Source organism: Gracilinanus agilis, chromosome 4 (assembly GCF_016433145.1).
Source record: "Gracilinanus agilis isolate LMUSP501 chromosome 4, AgileGrace, whole genome shotgun sequence".
In the NCBI taxonomy this organism is placed as follows: Eukaryota; Metazoa; Chordata; class Mammalia; order Didelphimorphia; family Didelphidae; genus Gracilinanus; species Gracilinanus agilis.
Window position 1 is genome coordinate 6,537,042 of NC_058133.1, and position 15,471 is coordinate 6,552,512.

The window sequence follows — 15,471 nt, forward strand, 5'->3', positions numbered from 1 at the left end:
ACACCAATGCAACTACCAACAATTTGGAAATTGGTCTTGATCAAGGACACATGACAAAACTAGTGGAAATGCGCATGGGTAGGGGGGGTGCGGGGGGGGTTGAAGGGGAAAGGAGGAGCATGAATCATGTAACCATGTTAAAAATGAATATTAATAAATGTAAAAAAAAATAAAATAAAAATAAATCTTTAACCAAAAAAGAAGACACACACTTGCATTTGACACTTTCCTCACAATCACCAGATATAGGTAAACATGATTATTGTATCCCCATTTCATAAATAAAGAAACAGAGGTACAAAGATGTTAAGTGACTAGACTAGGTTCACACAACCTGTAAAAGTCAGAGCCAGAATTCAAACTCGGGTCTTTTCCAAGCCCAAAATTTCATAAACTATAAAGCCTTCTGGAAATGGAGGTTATTATTTATGCCCAACTGAAATGTTTCTTAGTAGAGCTCAAATCTTTTCCCCTTCTCCTATCTTCAGAAGGAAAATACCTATTCATCAACCAAAGCTCAACTTAGAAAAGAGATGTCTTTTAGAGTAATAGGGACTCTTTATTCTGATTTCCATTTCAGCCAGTTGTGTGCTCTTCTTTCAAGAGGAGACAATGTTTTTTATAGGGGGCATTTCTTATTCTATTCCCATCTCAAAATAAATCAAGAATGACGTGGGCATGTTCAGGACATTTCAAAACAAATGACTGAAATATAGCATGTGCTGTGCCTTTGATAAGGAAACCATGAAGCTAGCAGAAGATGGCCACAGAGGGCAGCTGGGTAGCTCAGTGGATTGAGAGTCAGGCCTAGAGATGGGAGGTCCTAGGTTCAAATCTAGCCTCAGACACTTCCCAACTGGGTGACCCTGGGCAAGTCACTTGACCCCCATTGCTACCACTCTTCCATCAAGGAGCCAATACACAGAAGTTAAGCGTTTAAAAAAATAAAAATTAAAAAAAAAGAAAATGGCCACAATCTAGGGAAAGGATTTTCCAGAAAAATCCCCCAAAGAATCATATTTCCAGGCTGGCAACTCTATGGAAAGACTTTTGAGCTGGAAAGGACCTTAAAAGTCATTTAGATGAATCTCCTCCTTTTACAGATGATGAAACGCAAGTCCAAAGGGTTCAAAGATGACCTAAAAGGTCACAAGCAATAAAATGGGGAAAGGGTGGGGGTGAACATAATTCTTCTAACCCAAGATCCAGTTTTCCCCATGCTGTCTCTAAATCAAAATACCAAAAGATAATGGAAGAGATTTGGGTATTGTCAAAAAGCAAAGTTAAAAATAACTCTGGAAAAAATAATTGCTGTAGACACCCTCTTTGTAGGACACTAGGTAAGATAAAAGGTTTATGGATCACTAGCATGAGACACTCATCCGTGGTGAAGCAAGACGACATTGTTCTTTGTTCATGCAACTGGTCCCCCACCCTGGGAGGTATTTGGTTTTCTAAGCTGGTCAAGTCAGTAGAAAGTCCTTTTTCATGAAATCTACTTATAAAGTCCAAAGTCTTCTCTGTTGCCTCCAAACCATCCAAGATGGTCTCCAAACTAGCCCTAGTATCTGTTTTCATGAGACTCTAGAGGTATCATTCATTATAAGTTCTCCATAGCTTTGGTGACTTCTACAGCCTCACATCCTATAATTAACCATCTTCAGTAGGAGCCCTCAACTCCAAGGTGTACTCAAGATGTTCAAAGCATTGGGGAGCAGGAGACTCCCTATTATTAGTCATGGACTTAGCAGAGAGAGATAGGAAACAGAATATCTCCCTATGAAGAACTCTTTATTCACTGGAATAAGGACAGGCATCCCACAGAGGAGAGGATGGAAAGATCCATAATAAGATTATAACATCCTAGATAATCATGTACCACAGGTGCTATTATACCTTCCTCAAAACCACTAAAAATCTGCTACCTTCAGCAAATCCACTGGGGTGCCTTTGGAACACAATGCCTATATCCCTAATCCAGAATCGATTTCTGGGGACCCAGGAAATCTGAAGCATTATCCTTTTTACTTTCTGCTCTTGCACCAGGAAAGGGAAAATACATCTGGATTGGCCCAGAGCCTGTAGCATAGGAGATGGGCCAGTGAGAGGGGCTTCTCTAGGAGAAAATACAGAGACAAGATGGCTACCATCACATTTACTCATCATGCTCATCTGTTCTCTGGAAATAAGGCTTCACTATCAAAGTCCTGTTTTTTGAAACAGGAGGAAGACCCAAATAGACCAGGAAGAAGATCTAAAGTACAATCAAAAAACAGCATGGGAGCCATCAATGCAACCAGGATATGTGCCAAGGCAGAGCAGAAAAAGAACAGCAATGCCCAATCTTTCTGTAACTTTTGATGAGTCAAATCAGAGAAGGAAGAGATTTGGCTTTGAACACTAGAACTGTATTTAAGGGGCTCCTGGACTTTGGTTTGCCTGCCAACCCAAGCTCAGAGTACCTAGCCCATGCTGCTTTATTTAATTTATCTGATTGTATTCCATTTTCTATTGCTATAATTAAACAATTGTATGTCATCATACCATTTTGATTGAGTGAACTTCTTAGAAGGATAGCAAGGGCAGGAAGAGAATGAGAGTTTTCCCAAGGATTGAGGGCACCATCAAAACAAGAGCCTCATTAGATAAATTCAGGCTCACTAAAACTTTAGACATGTGAGTCCCAAAGTGGGCGCCACCGCCCCCTGGTGGGTGCTGCAGCAATCTAAGGGAGCGGTAATGGCCACAGGTGCATTTATCTTTCCTATTAATTGCTATTAAATTTTTTTAAATAATTTCCAGAGGCTCTAAGTAATATTTTTTCTGGAAAGGGGGTGGTAGGCCAAAAAGTTTGGGAACCCTTGCTTTAGACTAATAAAACAAATGTTGCCACACACACAAAAAGGGTTTTTAGCCAAAGGAGAGAGAGATTCCTAATGATGGTAGCCTGGGGGAGCTTTGTATAATCCCAGAGCAGTGTCTTATATGGGGTGAAATATATAATCACAGTGCAGGTAGGTGGCTCAGTGGATAGAACCAGGTCTGGAGATGGGAGGTCATGGGTTCAGATTTGACCTCAGACACTTCCTAACTGTGTAAGCCTGGACAAGTCACTTAACCCCAATTGCCTAGCCAGTACCACTCTTCTGCCTTTGAAACCAATGCTTATTATTAATTCTAAGACAGAAGGTAAGAGGTTTTTTTTTTTGGTTGTTTTTTTTTTTAAGAAAGAAGCACATAATTGGGGTTGTTTGATCAGCCAGAGTTGTATAAGATGCCTCAGAAAAATGAGTTCCTGCAGTGTTTAATTAGAGTCACTACGTACAGTGAGCGCCTTCAATTGTGAATCAGAGGGAACCTTCAAGATGGCCAATTCCAAGCCCCTCATCTTACATATGAGGAAACTGAGGCAGAAAGAAGTTAGGTGACTTGTTTGGAGTCATAGTCAATAAGTACCTGGTGAAATTTGAATCTGGAACTGACTCAAAGTCCAGAGACCAATTCAACACTTTTTGTATTAACTATACTTCCCACAACAGACCATAAGCTCCTTGAGGGCAGATGCTGTTGAATTCTGGCCTTTGTATTTCCAGCTGGCATAGTGCCTGGCACACAATAGGTGTTTAAGAAGCATTAATTCAATGATTAGGTCATCACTAAACGCTCATTCATTTATCTGACTGTTATTAAATATTGATTGGTTGACCAAACAGGATCAAAAACCTTGGTCATGAGCCTCCCTGGGGGATATTTTGAGAACCGTTGGAGTGGGGTGATCCTTGGCCCTTAGGACCTGTTATCTAATGGTCACACACCCTCCATTCTGAGAAACTAGTCCCACCACTTCCTTTTCTCTGTAAAAAGGAGAGGAGGATGTACCTGGGGCTCCCTGTGCACTGTCACTCCCTGGCAGGCCCATCACTGCTATTCCCAGGTCTCTCTCTGCTCCTGCCTCTTTCAGGAAATGGGTCCAGCTGAGCCCTGCGCAGAAGCCTCGGTGAGGGACTAGTTCTTGTAGCCTTTTATCAGCATCCCCAAGCAAGCTCAGGAGAAAGCTTGGCAGGCTCAGCCCCTGCCTGTCACGGATGCCTGCAAACAGTCCCCACAAACAGAGCTCGCTGGACTGAAATGTCATTTTCTCTCACACATTAAGCGTGGGGAGAAATGCTCCGACTTAATGTGGGCTTCGAAGGCCCCGAATCCGCTCTAATTTGGCACCTTTCCTGCTAACACAGCAAGCTTCCTCTGTCAGTCGCACCAGGGCTCATGTCAACAGTAGTAATTATGTGGGGAAAAGTGTCGCCGGAGCTCTCTGGGCTGTCTTAGGCAAGCGCGTGCCTCTCCGATACCTTGGCCCGGGGGGAAGCTCCTGCCCCCACGTTTATCTGTCCAACCTGGATAGAGCTTACCAAAGTCGCACCTGAGTTGTGGGGGATGGATAAAAGAAAGCAGAAACGCCCAGTCCGAGCTTTCTCTGCTCTGGGTTCCACAGGGACCAGAGCCAGACGTGAGCCAGACCAGACTTCTGCACGGAAAGTCAAAAACAATCCAGCCATCTTGAACGATGCAGATGAAACTTTGCACTTTTCTTTGGAGCTGCAGAATCCCCGGCCCAGGGAGAAGTTGGGGCCATCATTTCCCATTCTTTGGGCCCATTGAGATGTTTCCGTTTGCTAGTGTTTGCTGTGGGCGTCCTTCTTCATAAACAATGACGGCGCCCAAAACTGAGAGCCTCAACGCAGAGGCGATCTGCCAGGGCTCGGTATGGAGCGACCATCGCCTCCCTAGCGAGCGTGGGTGTGGGGCGCCTCTTAAGGCATTTCGGGAGATTTCATCAGCTTTTCAAGACTATCGTATTGTTGCCTGGTGGCTCATTTTCAAATGGCAGCCGTCCACTGAGACCCCCAGCTTGTTTGCTTGTTTGCCTTGTTTGTTTGTTTTTCAGATAAATAAGTATTGTTATAGCACCTCAATCCATCACTTTAAAAAATCAGATGGATTCGCCTGAATGGTCACGGAAGCCTTCTTTTCACCTCTTAAATTCTGTGATTCTTCCTGGAGGAGAGAATCCCAGAGTGGCCCAGGCAGCACAGTGCACCCACCTCCCACCCAGGACCAGGAGGGAACATCGGCGAGACCCCGAGATGTTCCCAAAGAAACACTCTTCTATTTTTATCCTGCTCCGAGTTCCATCATAGGACAGACTGAGCATTATGTATTCCTTTAAATTTATTTAATCATTTACCAATACATACACACGTATACATGCATGTACACACAGACATGTAGACCTCAAACAAAGACAAGCAGATAAACAAAGCCAAATGCAAAGGGCAAGCCTTTGGCAGCATATCTAATATCAGACCGCTCTCCTCATCTCATGATCTCTGGCTCATCCTCTGATCTCTGGCACAATGGCTGCTCACCAGGAACATTTGACTTCATAGGAGTTTTCGTCATGGTTCGTTTTCCATTTTCATTCTTGTAGTCATTGTATAGACCAGTGATAGGGAAGCTATGGCACACGTGCCAAAGATGGCACACAGAGTGCTCTCTGTGGGCACGCAGCCATCCTTCCCCCCACCCTACTTTTCCACTAGAAAGGCAGGACTCAGGAGGAGCTGCTCCCTTCCTCCTCTCCCACTGTGCCTGATGACTTTTTTTCACATCTCCGTCCTCTCTGCCCAGCCCAATGGGAGTGTGCAGGGGGTAAGGTGGGCAGCTCACAGGCAGCAGAGCTAGAAGGAAGAAGAGTGCTAAGACCACTCCCCTCCCCTTCTCTACACTTGCTGAGGACATTTCTCACTTTACCTACTCCTCTGCCCAGCAGTCCAATGAGAGCATTTTCTCCCTCCCCTGTGTAGGGTAAAGGGGTGGGGGGTGGGGCACAGTACATGGTCTCTAAAAGGTTTGCCATCACTGGTATAGACTGTTACTTGGTGAGGACAAGCTTTATTTCCAGAGAGCACCAAGGAGCATCCAGAAGAGTAAGCAGGGGGGCAGCTGGGTAGCTCAGTGGATTGAGAGCCAGGCCTAGAGACAGGAGGTCCTGTGTTCAAAGCCAGTCTCAGACACCTCCCAGCTGTGTGACCCTGGGCAAGTCACTTGACCCCAATTGCCTACCCTTACCACTCCTCCACCAAGGAGCCAATACATAGAAGTTAAGGGTTAAAAAAAAAAAAAGAAAAAACAAAGAATTGTCCAGAAGAGTAAGCAGAGACCATTTCCCCTTTTAGATCAACAATGGTACTAGAACTATGCCCCATCAAAGGAGCCCGAGCATTCATTTCAAAGAAGAATTAAATGCCGCTTCAATGATTTTCATAAGGCCAGAGTGAGTATCTTAGATGTTAAGTGCATTCTGCCAATCAGAAAAATTAAGATGAATCAGAGGCTTGATTTGATGCTTTCATTAAAAGATTCTTTTTTGCATGATTTGGTCCCAAATTAAGAGTCTGCTCACCCACGACCTCTTCTGTGAAATCATCTCGTGGCTGTTGTTTTTGTCATCACGTTAGGCTCCAAGTTCTCTCTTCCTTGGGTTAAAACACTTTCATCTCGAAGAATGTGATTACCGTCTGTCTGAGCAGCATCCACTTATTTCTGAAAGATGATTCCCTCCATCTGTTCGCCTGCTCTGGCTTTGTTCCCCTGAAACTCTCGGCTACCTTACGGGAATGGCTAAGTTTTCCGAAGTTGCCTTCCTGCCTTTTGCATGGAGCTGGCCATGGGAGCCCTCCTTCATCCGCTTCAGCTGCCTGCGATTTGGGCCTCGCCATGTGTCCAAGCTCAAGAAGAGGCCCAGGATACCAAAAATACAATCTGACGGGATGACCATCTGATGACTAAAAATTCCCGGGCCGCTCGCTCTCCCGAAATGGAGTCTTTCTAACAAGAGGCCTGGAAATTGGAAGGCAAATGCTGCCTGCGAACAAATTCTTCTCCTCCTTAAGAAAAAGATGCCAAGGCTGAGGTGCATCTCCTGCTCTGGATGCCCAGGCAGAATTCCCATTAGTGTTAATGGGAGCAATCCCCGCCTGGCACCCATTACCGTTAATGGGCGCTAAGTGCACGCTCCAGGGTAGGCTACAGTGAAATCTGTCTTGAGAAATCACCCAAGAGACCAGCCCAATTCAGTTGCCTCGTGGAGAACGATTTTAAGTTAAATGCAGAACAGAGCTGAACTCGAAACCACAGGGGGACTGTTAAAACTGCAGGCGAGCCGGGGAATGGGCTCCCCCAAGCCCACCCTCGCTGCCGTCCCTCCCCTCTTCCCGGGAATTGCTTTCTTTTCTGGTGCTCTCCGTGGAAGTCGGCGGCCTCATGATCTCCCTACAGGATGATCTGAAAAGGAATTTCACACCTCCCTGGACTCCAGGAACAGGCTTGACCCAGGAGGAAGAGCCACGAGGCCTCGGGCCACAGTTCCACCAGGCTGGAGAAACTGTGGAAAACCGTGAACGGTAGCATCCGGCCATTTGTGACTCTCCATCAGTAAGGCTCAAAAGCATCTGCTCTCTTTGCAGGTTGGGGGGAGCCCCCTGCGAGGCTGAAGGAGGAGAGAAGCCCCTGGGTGGGGGCCAGGACGTGGCATTGCCTGCAGAACGTCCAAACCCATCGAGCATCGTCTAGTTCCCCGGCAAGCCCCCTTGTCAACGGAAGGGCTCCCAGGGACTTGGGAGGCTTTTCTGGCAGGCATCGGTCTCTGGGGCTCCCGCACAGATGCCTGGATGAGACACAGACCCAAAAGGGACGTTCTGAAACCCTGGAGAAATGGCGGCTGCGGCTCTGCGCATCACCCAAGGAATACGCGCTCTGCTTGTTTCCTAAAATAGTGTCCATCCGCTTTAGACCAAGCTTCTCCTGGGCTCGATTTCCAGAGGCAGAAGCAGAAGAAGCAGCAGAAGCAGCAGAAGCAGGGAAGTGGGAAGAAGCAGCTTCTCCTGGCTGATAACTGCCACCATCTCCTCCTCCCTGAAATCCGGGCTCTCCGGCCCGCTCCTCTCCGAGCCACCCTCCAGAGAAGGGCCCCAATGATCCGAAGTCCAAACCAGGCCACGTAGCTCCCTTGCTTAAGAACCCTACGAGGCTCCCTACTGCCTCCTGCAGCGCTTGTCCAGGCTCACTGCCTGGACGTGGCTCCCCTTCGGGCACTCTGAGTCAGCTACGCTGGCCCGTCTGGGGACGGCAACTTGGGCTCGTTGCTCCTGTCCCTCTTGGTGCTTTGCAGAGCTTATGGACTGTGGCCGCACTGGACTTCCTGGACATCTTGGAATTAGGGCTAGGATGAGGGAAGTGGTGGATAGGAATAGATCTTAGTACATGTGATAGCACGTGTGTAACATGTATGCACACTAGATGTGTGCTGTTTATAAATGATCATATCATGTAACATATTAACATGGATGTCAAATACGAATGTACAAGCATGCATTGCCATGTAGAATATACACACATGCATAATATGTGCTTAGGTAGGACAGAAAGTCATATGTCACATAATATAGAAGCAGTCATATGTCACATACAGGCATGCATGCTATATGATATTATTTAGAATAGATAATATTGTACAGTGTAGTAACATGCATGTTCTAGATGTCATGTGTAATATTAAGCATATGTGCTGTGGGTCTATAAGGCGTGTTGTGTATACTTTACACATATAGCCATGCATACATGTGTTTCTATGTTGTACCCCCCAAAGAATGTTCATTTCTCAAGGGCACTGTTTCTCTTTTCTTTGGGTCTCCCCATCACTTGGATCACTGGGCAGAGTACTCTAATGTAGGCTTAAATGTGGGTGACTCCTGTTCAAATCCAGCCTCAGACACTTCCCAGCTGGGTGACCCTGGACAAGTCACTTGACCCCCATTGCCTGCCCTTACCACTCTTTCACCTAGGAACCAATACACAGAAGTTAAGGGTTTGTGAAAAAATGTAGGTGACTCCTAAATGTTCATTGGATTAGCTGCCAAAAGGATTTTCCTTAACTGCAGATTTGACCATGTCACCTTCCCCCTCTATCAATATCAGGGGCTCCCTGTCACTTTTATTGTTTGGTTTCGTTTGTTGTATTTTTTTAATGTTTTCCCATGTTTACATATTCCATTTTCTTTTCCTCCCCCCTCCAGGATCTATTACTTCTAAGGACAATGTCAGTGCCCCTGCTGGGCTTCTACTGCCCTTCCCCACCTCATCCCAACCCTCCCTTTGACCTCGATTCCCCATTCCTCCTCTTTCCATACTATAGAATCTCACCCAACAAGCCTTCTCCTTGTGCCTCACACATTCTATTCCTCTCTCCTCCGTGTCTTTGTCTTGCTCATTCCCTGTGCCTGGAATTCCCTCCCTCCTTTGTCTCATCATCATGGAATCCCTCTATTGCTGGAAGAGGCACCCAAGGACCGGCTTCTACGTGAAGCTTTCCCTCATTCTTATCTTATATTGGAAGAAGCCGAGGCTCAGCTAGGTTCAAAGTATTTTGAATGTATCTTGGATGTAAGAATACAGACATATACAACTTGTAGATGAACTTTGTTTATTTTTTCCTCTGAGGGAGCATAAGCTTCGTGTTCTAGTAAGGAGAGGGCTGGGTTTGCAAGCAGAGAACCTGAGTTCAAATCCTGCCTTTGCTACCTACTACTTTGTACAATGGTGATCAAGCCCTTAAATCCTCCGAGTTTCAGTTCCCACGTCTGCATCGTTGAGTTGATTGAACAAGACAGTCTCGGAGGTCCTTCCTTCCAACCCTAAATCTATCCTGCTATCATTTTATCTTTGAAATCTCATGTCCTCCTCCATGGTAGTGGAGTGGGTGGTCTACACCCATCATCAACTGAACAATCAATAAACGTTTATTAAGCACCTACTATGTACATAATCAATAACATATACTTTGCTTAAAAACATCAAAAGAGAGCCCCTTGAGGAGCTTACAGGCTAATGGGGAAAACAACATTCAAACAAGGGTGTACAATGTAAGCTGCATACAGGATAAACAGGAAGCAATTAAAAGAGAGAAAATATGGAATGAAGAGGGGGTTTGGAAGGCTTCCTGTAAAGCTGAGATTTTGTTGGGATTTAAAGGAAACCAAGAGAGAGAACCATTGTGGAGGCATGCCATGGCAACCATTCTGTAGGGGCTGCACCGCCAACTGCCTCAACTGCCACAGGTCTGAGAATATTCAGGAAAAAAGCTCCAGAGACCAGAGTCTTTGCTGCCCTCAATAGTTCTAATCAATGGAAATGACTCTAAAGAAGATGTCTGCCCCATCACTGTATTCAATAGACCACTGATATTTGCATCAGGGAGGTAAAGGACCAAAAGAAAGGGCTCGTGGACACCAAGATATTTAAAGCGGGTCGTTAGATGACAGCAAAGCACTAGAAACGAGTGAGATGTTCCTGGATTGGGTGACAAAACAAATGGTGGTGGATAAAAGGAATGGGATGTTGCTGTGTTCGAGGAGATTTAGCAAAGCTTGGGAAACATCTAAGAGCTGTCCCAAAGGGAAGGCTACACAACCAGGACTATTCATAATAACTACAAGAAGCTACCTGGAAAGAGCAATGAAAGAAAAATTGTTGAAAAGGGATGCTAAAGAATATAATGACTAAGTTAGACCCACCCAAAACATTTTTGAAAAAAGTTGGATTTGGGGTTAGAATGGGAGTTGGAATTATTCTGAGTTTCCTCCCAGAGGTGGGAGGCCAGGAGTGCGAAACACCACATAGAACATTAGGCTTTTGCAATATTTTGGTCAATCTTATTGAATTTTTATGTTCTCCCTCTCTTTAATTCATTATTATAAGAGCTGACTCTCTGGAAAGCCGTGGGTAGACAGGCTAGACTAGGCAAGTAAAGTCATTAAAAATAGCCATTTAAAAAGATGGGGAAAGAATATAAACTCCTTGAGGGCAGAGATTCTCTTCATTTTTTCTGTTTGTATCTCGTATGTAGATTACAAAGCTTGCCATATCAAAAACAATCAATGTATTTTTTAATTGAACCTAGCTGAGCCTTGGCTTCTTCCAATATAAGATAAGAATGAGGGAAAGCTTCACGTAGAAGCCGGTCCTTGGGTGACTCTTCCAGCAATAGAGGGATTCCATGATGATGAGACAAAGGAGGGAGGGAATTCCAGGCACAGGGAATGAGCAAGACAAAGACACGGAGGAGAGAGGAATAGAATGTGTGAGTTTCTCTAGTTATAGGAATAGTTGGTGTTCCTTTGTCCCTGCTTTCTAATACCCTCATTCTGAAGGCATTCAGAAGGCTCCTGGCCAGAGCAGGGATCGGTCCTTGGCTACGTGGCATCTATTTCTCCTTGATCCCTGTATGACAATGAAGTCATATCTCACTGTTCATTAGCACCAAGATCTCATGGTGGGAACTAAGGGAACCCAAGAAGTCAGGCTGAGAACTCCATTAATTGAAGCAGTTCAATAGAAAGATCCTCGGAAAGTCGAGTCGGAATCATTACTTTGAGAAACACAGCCAGGAGACTGTGTTTTTCAGATGTAACATTTTAATTGGCCCACCTGATAGAAGGTGAAAGAAAGTGGACGTTCACCCTCTTGACAGTTGGATTTTTGATGCCCCACATCCTGCTGAAAGCTAGTGAAGAGTTAGTGACTGCAAGGCTGGCTCATGACCCACACGAGAAGGCATCTCTACAGTGACACTGGAGATGCTGTTTGCCACGCTGCATTTAAAGTGTCCAATTATTGCCACTTCAGTCCTTCTCCACTATGGGAGGGTTTTAAATAGATATAAGAAATATGCAATCTCTCTTCTCTGGATTAATAGACAAAAAATGCCTTAAGAGAATCACCTAGACTCACACCTTTCCCCTAAAATGACATATTATGTGTCACTTTTATACAAATTTGTACCCTGCTTTCCTTTTTAAAGAGAAAGTTTGAGAATCCATTTCAGTGTCCCCCACCTTTTGATTGGGCATACATGAGTTCTATGGGAAGATGCCAGAGGCCTCATGGCTCCCTGAAGTCCCAGAAGATGCTTGCCTCTGGTCCCCCATGACTCCTGGGTTCAGACACAACCACAGAAACAAACATTTACTAAGAGCTTACCATGTGTCAAGCACTGGGGATATAAAAACATTAATCTTACCGAAAGAGTTCATTTTTAAGAAATTATCTTTAAGTAATGTTTGATTTTTCCCCTTTTACATGTAAAAACAATTTTTAATATTCATTTTGGAGGGATGGAGCCAAGATGGCAGAGAAGGTACATGGACCCCCTGATCTCTACTGAATTACCCTCCAAACAACTACAACTCCTCAAGACAAACTCTGGAGTAGCAGAACCCATACACATGAGAAAAAGAGATGGGGTGAAATAATTTTTCAGTCCAAAACAACTTTAAAGGCCAGCCCAGAAGAGTTATTGCACTAGGGTGAAGTGGAGCTCAGAGTAGAATGCCAAGGCAGATCCCATCCAGCAACAGGGCTTAGGCATGGATGAATTAGTAGCAAAGATTCTGGAGTTCTCAGTCATAGCTGGTAAAGGGGGGGGGTGACAAATGTTCAGAAGGAGATGGAGGGGTCCCTCTGCTGGCTTTGGGTGCAAGACTCTTGTTGCATTGCCCATTTGCAGATCCAGGTCCCAGTCCTGTGTCATGATCTGAGGGTGAGGAAGAGCACTAGCATACACCAGTGATTCAGCCATAGAGAAGCAGGAGACCATGGTCACAATTCCAAGACAGAAAAGAGTTCTTGTAGTTGCTCATAGACCAGAGTGTAACACAGGAAAGTCCTAAACACGCCTCTCCTTAGATCATACCATCTTAGAAGAAGTGAAAACGTATTCATCTCCAGAGCTAGCCCTAAAGGCAGCTGCACAAAGAACCTAAACCTTGGAACAATGCTCCTTCACCACAGGAACAGAACCCAATTTCAACATTTTTTTAAGTTAAAAGAAAAGAAAAAGCCTGGAAAATGAGAAAACAACAACAACCACAAAGAAATTCAACACAATTATTTTGGTGACAGGGAAGACCAAAACACAAACTCAGAAGAAGACAACAAAGTCAACACTGCTTCATCCAAAGCCTCCAAAACAAATATGAATTTGTCTCAAACCCAAAAAGAATTCATAGAGGAGTTCAAAAAAGATTTTTAAATCAAATGAGAGGTAGAAGAAAAATTGGGGAAAGAAATCAGAGTAATACAGGAAAATAATGGGAGAAAAAAGTCAAGAGATTACTAAAGTGAAGCAGGCACAAAAAAATGGAAGAAATTAATAGCTTAAAAAACAGAATAGGCCAATTGGTAAAAAAGGCTCAAAAATCCAACAAAGAGAAGAATATCTTAAAAATCAGAATTTTCCAAATGGAAAAAGTGACACAATAATTAACTGAGAAGAAGGACTCTTTCAAAAGTAGAATTGGCCAAAAAGAAAAGGAGATAAATAAAGGTCACTTGAGAAAACCATGTCTTAAAAATTAGAATTGGGCAAGTGGAAGTTAATGACACCATGAGGCATCAAGAAACAATCAAATAAAGTCAAAAGAATGAAAAATGGAACAAAATGTGAAATATCTCATTAAACAAACAACTGGCTTGGAAAATAAATCCAAGTGAGATAATTTAAGAATTATTGTACTACCTGAAAGTCATGTTCAAAAAAAGAGCTTAGATATCATTTTTCAAGAAATTATCAGGAAAAGTTACCCTGATATTCTAGAAACAGAGGTTAAAAAAGAAATTAAAAGAGTACACTAACTGTCTTCTAAAAATGATCCCAAAAGGATAACTCCCAGCCAAATTCCAGAACTCCCAAGTAAAGAAGAAAATATTGCAAGCAACAAAAAAAGAAATAATTCATATATTTTGGAGTCTCAATCAGAATAATACAAGATTTAGTAGCTTCTACATTAAAGGACTGGAGGACCTGGGATGCTATTCCAGAGGGTAAAGGAACTAGGACTTCATGCAAAAATCACTTGCCCAGCAAAACTGAGTGTAATCCTTCAGGGGAGGGGGGTATTTAATGTCTGATAATTAGATTAAGTCTACACTGCCCATCTTTAGATTTAGTCACCAAAGGTGAGAGCATCTTCCAATTCTGGGTCATCCTAACCCACATGTGCTGGAGTGAGTAACAATCAGAATCAACGGACCACTCCTTACGCTTTCTATGAGTCTATTGTGCCTGGACAGGCAGGCTAGGGGAAGGCACTGGAAGTGAAGCATACGTGACTCCTTTAAAAAGAGGGAGTTGAGTGAGTGAAACTGCTTCTTGTTTGGTGAAGGGGACCTGAGGGAGCTTTGCTGGTTTGTGACCGAGACTGTTCCACGTGGTGAGTTTAAAGACTGAATCTTCCTGAACTTCTATTAAGAAACTTCTTTTTATAGACTCTGTGAATGAAGTTTGCTCCAGTCACCTCCATGCCTCAGATCTACCTGGATTGATTAGTGAGTTAGATTCTTATTTCCTTACTTTCTCTCTCAATTTCCCTACTTCAACCTTCCTAATTGTAAATAAATCACTATAAAAGTCAATTTTGACTTGGGATTATTCTTAATTGAGGATTGATAATAGTTCAATCCTCTGGCGACCATCTTTTTATATATTGAACCCATAAAACCCCTTTTTCTCCTTTACAAATGAAATAGAGAACTTTCCAAATTTCCTGATGAAAATATAAGAGCTGAGTGGAAATTTTGACTCTCAAATACAATACTTAAAAGAAGCTTTGAAAGATAAACAGGAAAGAAAAATCAGAAGACATTCAACATGATTAAAATGTTTACATACCTACATGTGGAAAATGGTTCTCATAACCTCTAAGAACATTATCATTATTAGGGCAGCTAGAAGGAATATACAAGAGGGCAGGCATGTGAATTGAAAATGATTGGATTATATCTAAAAAATAAAATTAAGGTGTGAGAAAGAAAATTACATTGAGTAAAGGGTGAAGGGAGAAATAGAGTGGGTAAATTATAACACATAAAAGAGGCATGAAAGAGTTTTTTTTCTAAAACTCTTACCTTCCATCTTAGAATCAATACTGTGTATTGGTTTTAAGACAGAAGAGCACTAAGGGCTAGGAAATGGGGGTTAGGTGACTTGCCCAGGGTCACACAGCTAGGAAGAGCCTGAGGTCGTATTTGAACCCAGGACCCATCATCTCTAGGCCTGGCTTTCAATCCACTGAGCCACCAAGCTGCCCCACATGAAAGAGCTTTTACAGTAGAGGAGAAGGTGTATGATGTGGGGAAGGGAGCACTTGAACCTCACTCTCATTGGAATTGGCTCAAAGAGGGAAGAACAAATACAATCAATAGAGTATAGAAATCTATCTTACTCTGCTGGAAAGTAAAAGGGGAAGGGGATGAGAAGGGGGTGGGACTGATAGATTTGTGGTGATCAGAAGCTAAATAAAGGTAAATAGGATGGAGAGTAATATAAAATAATCACAAGGGTGAAAAAATTTATAA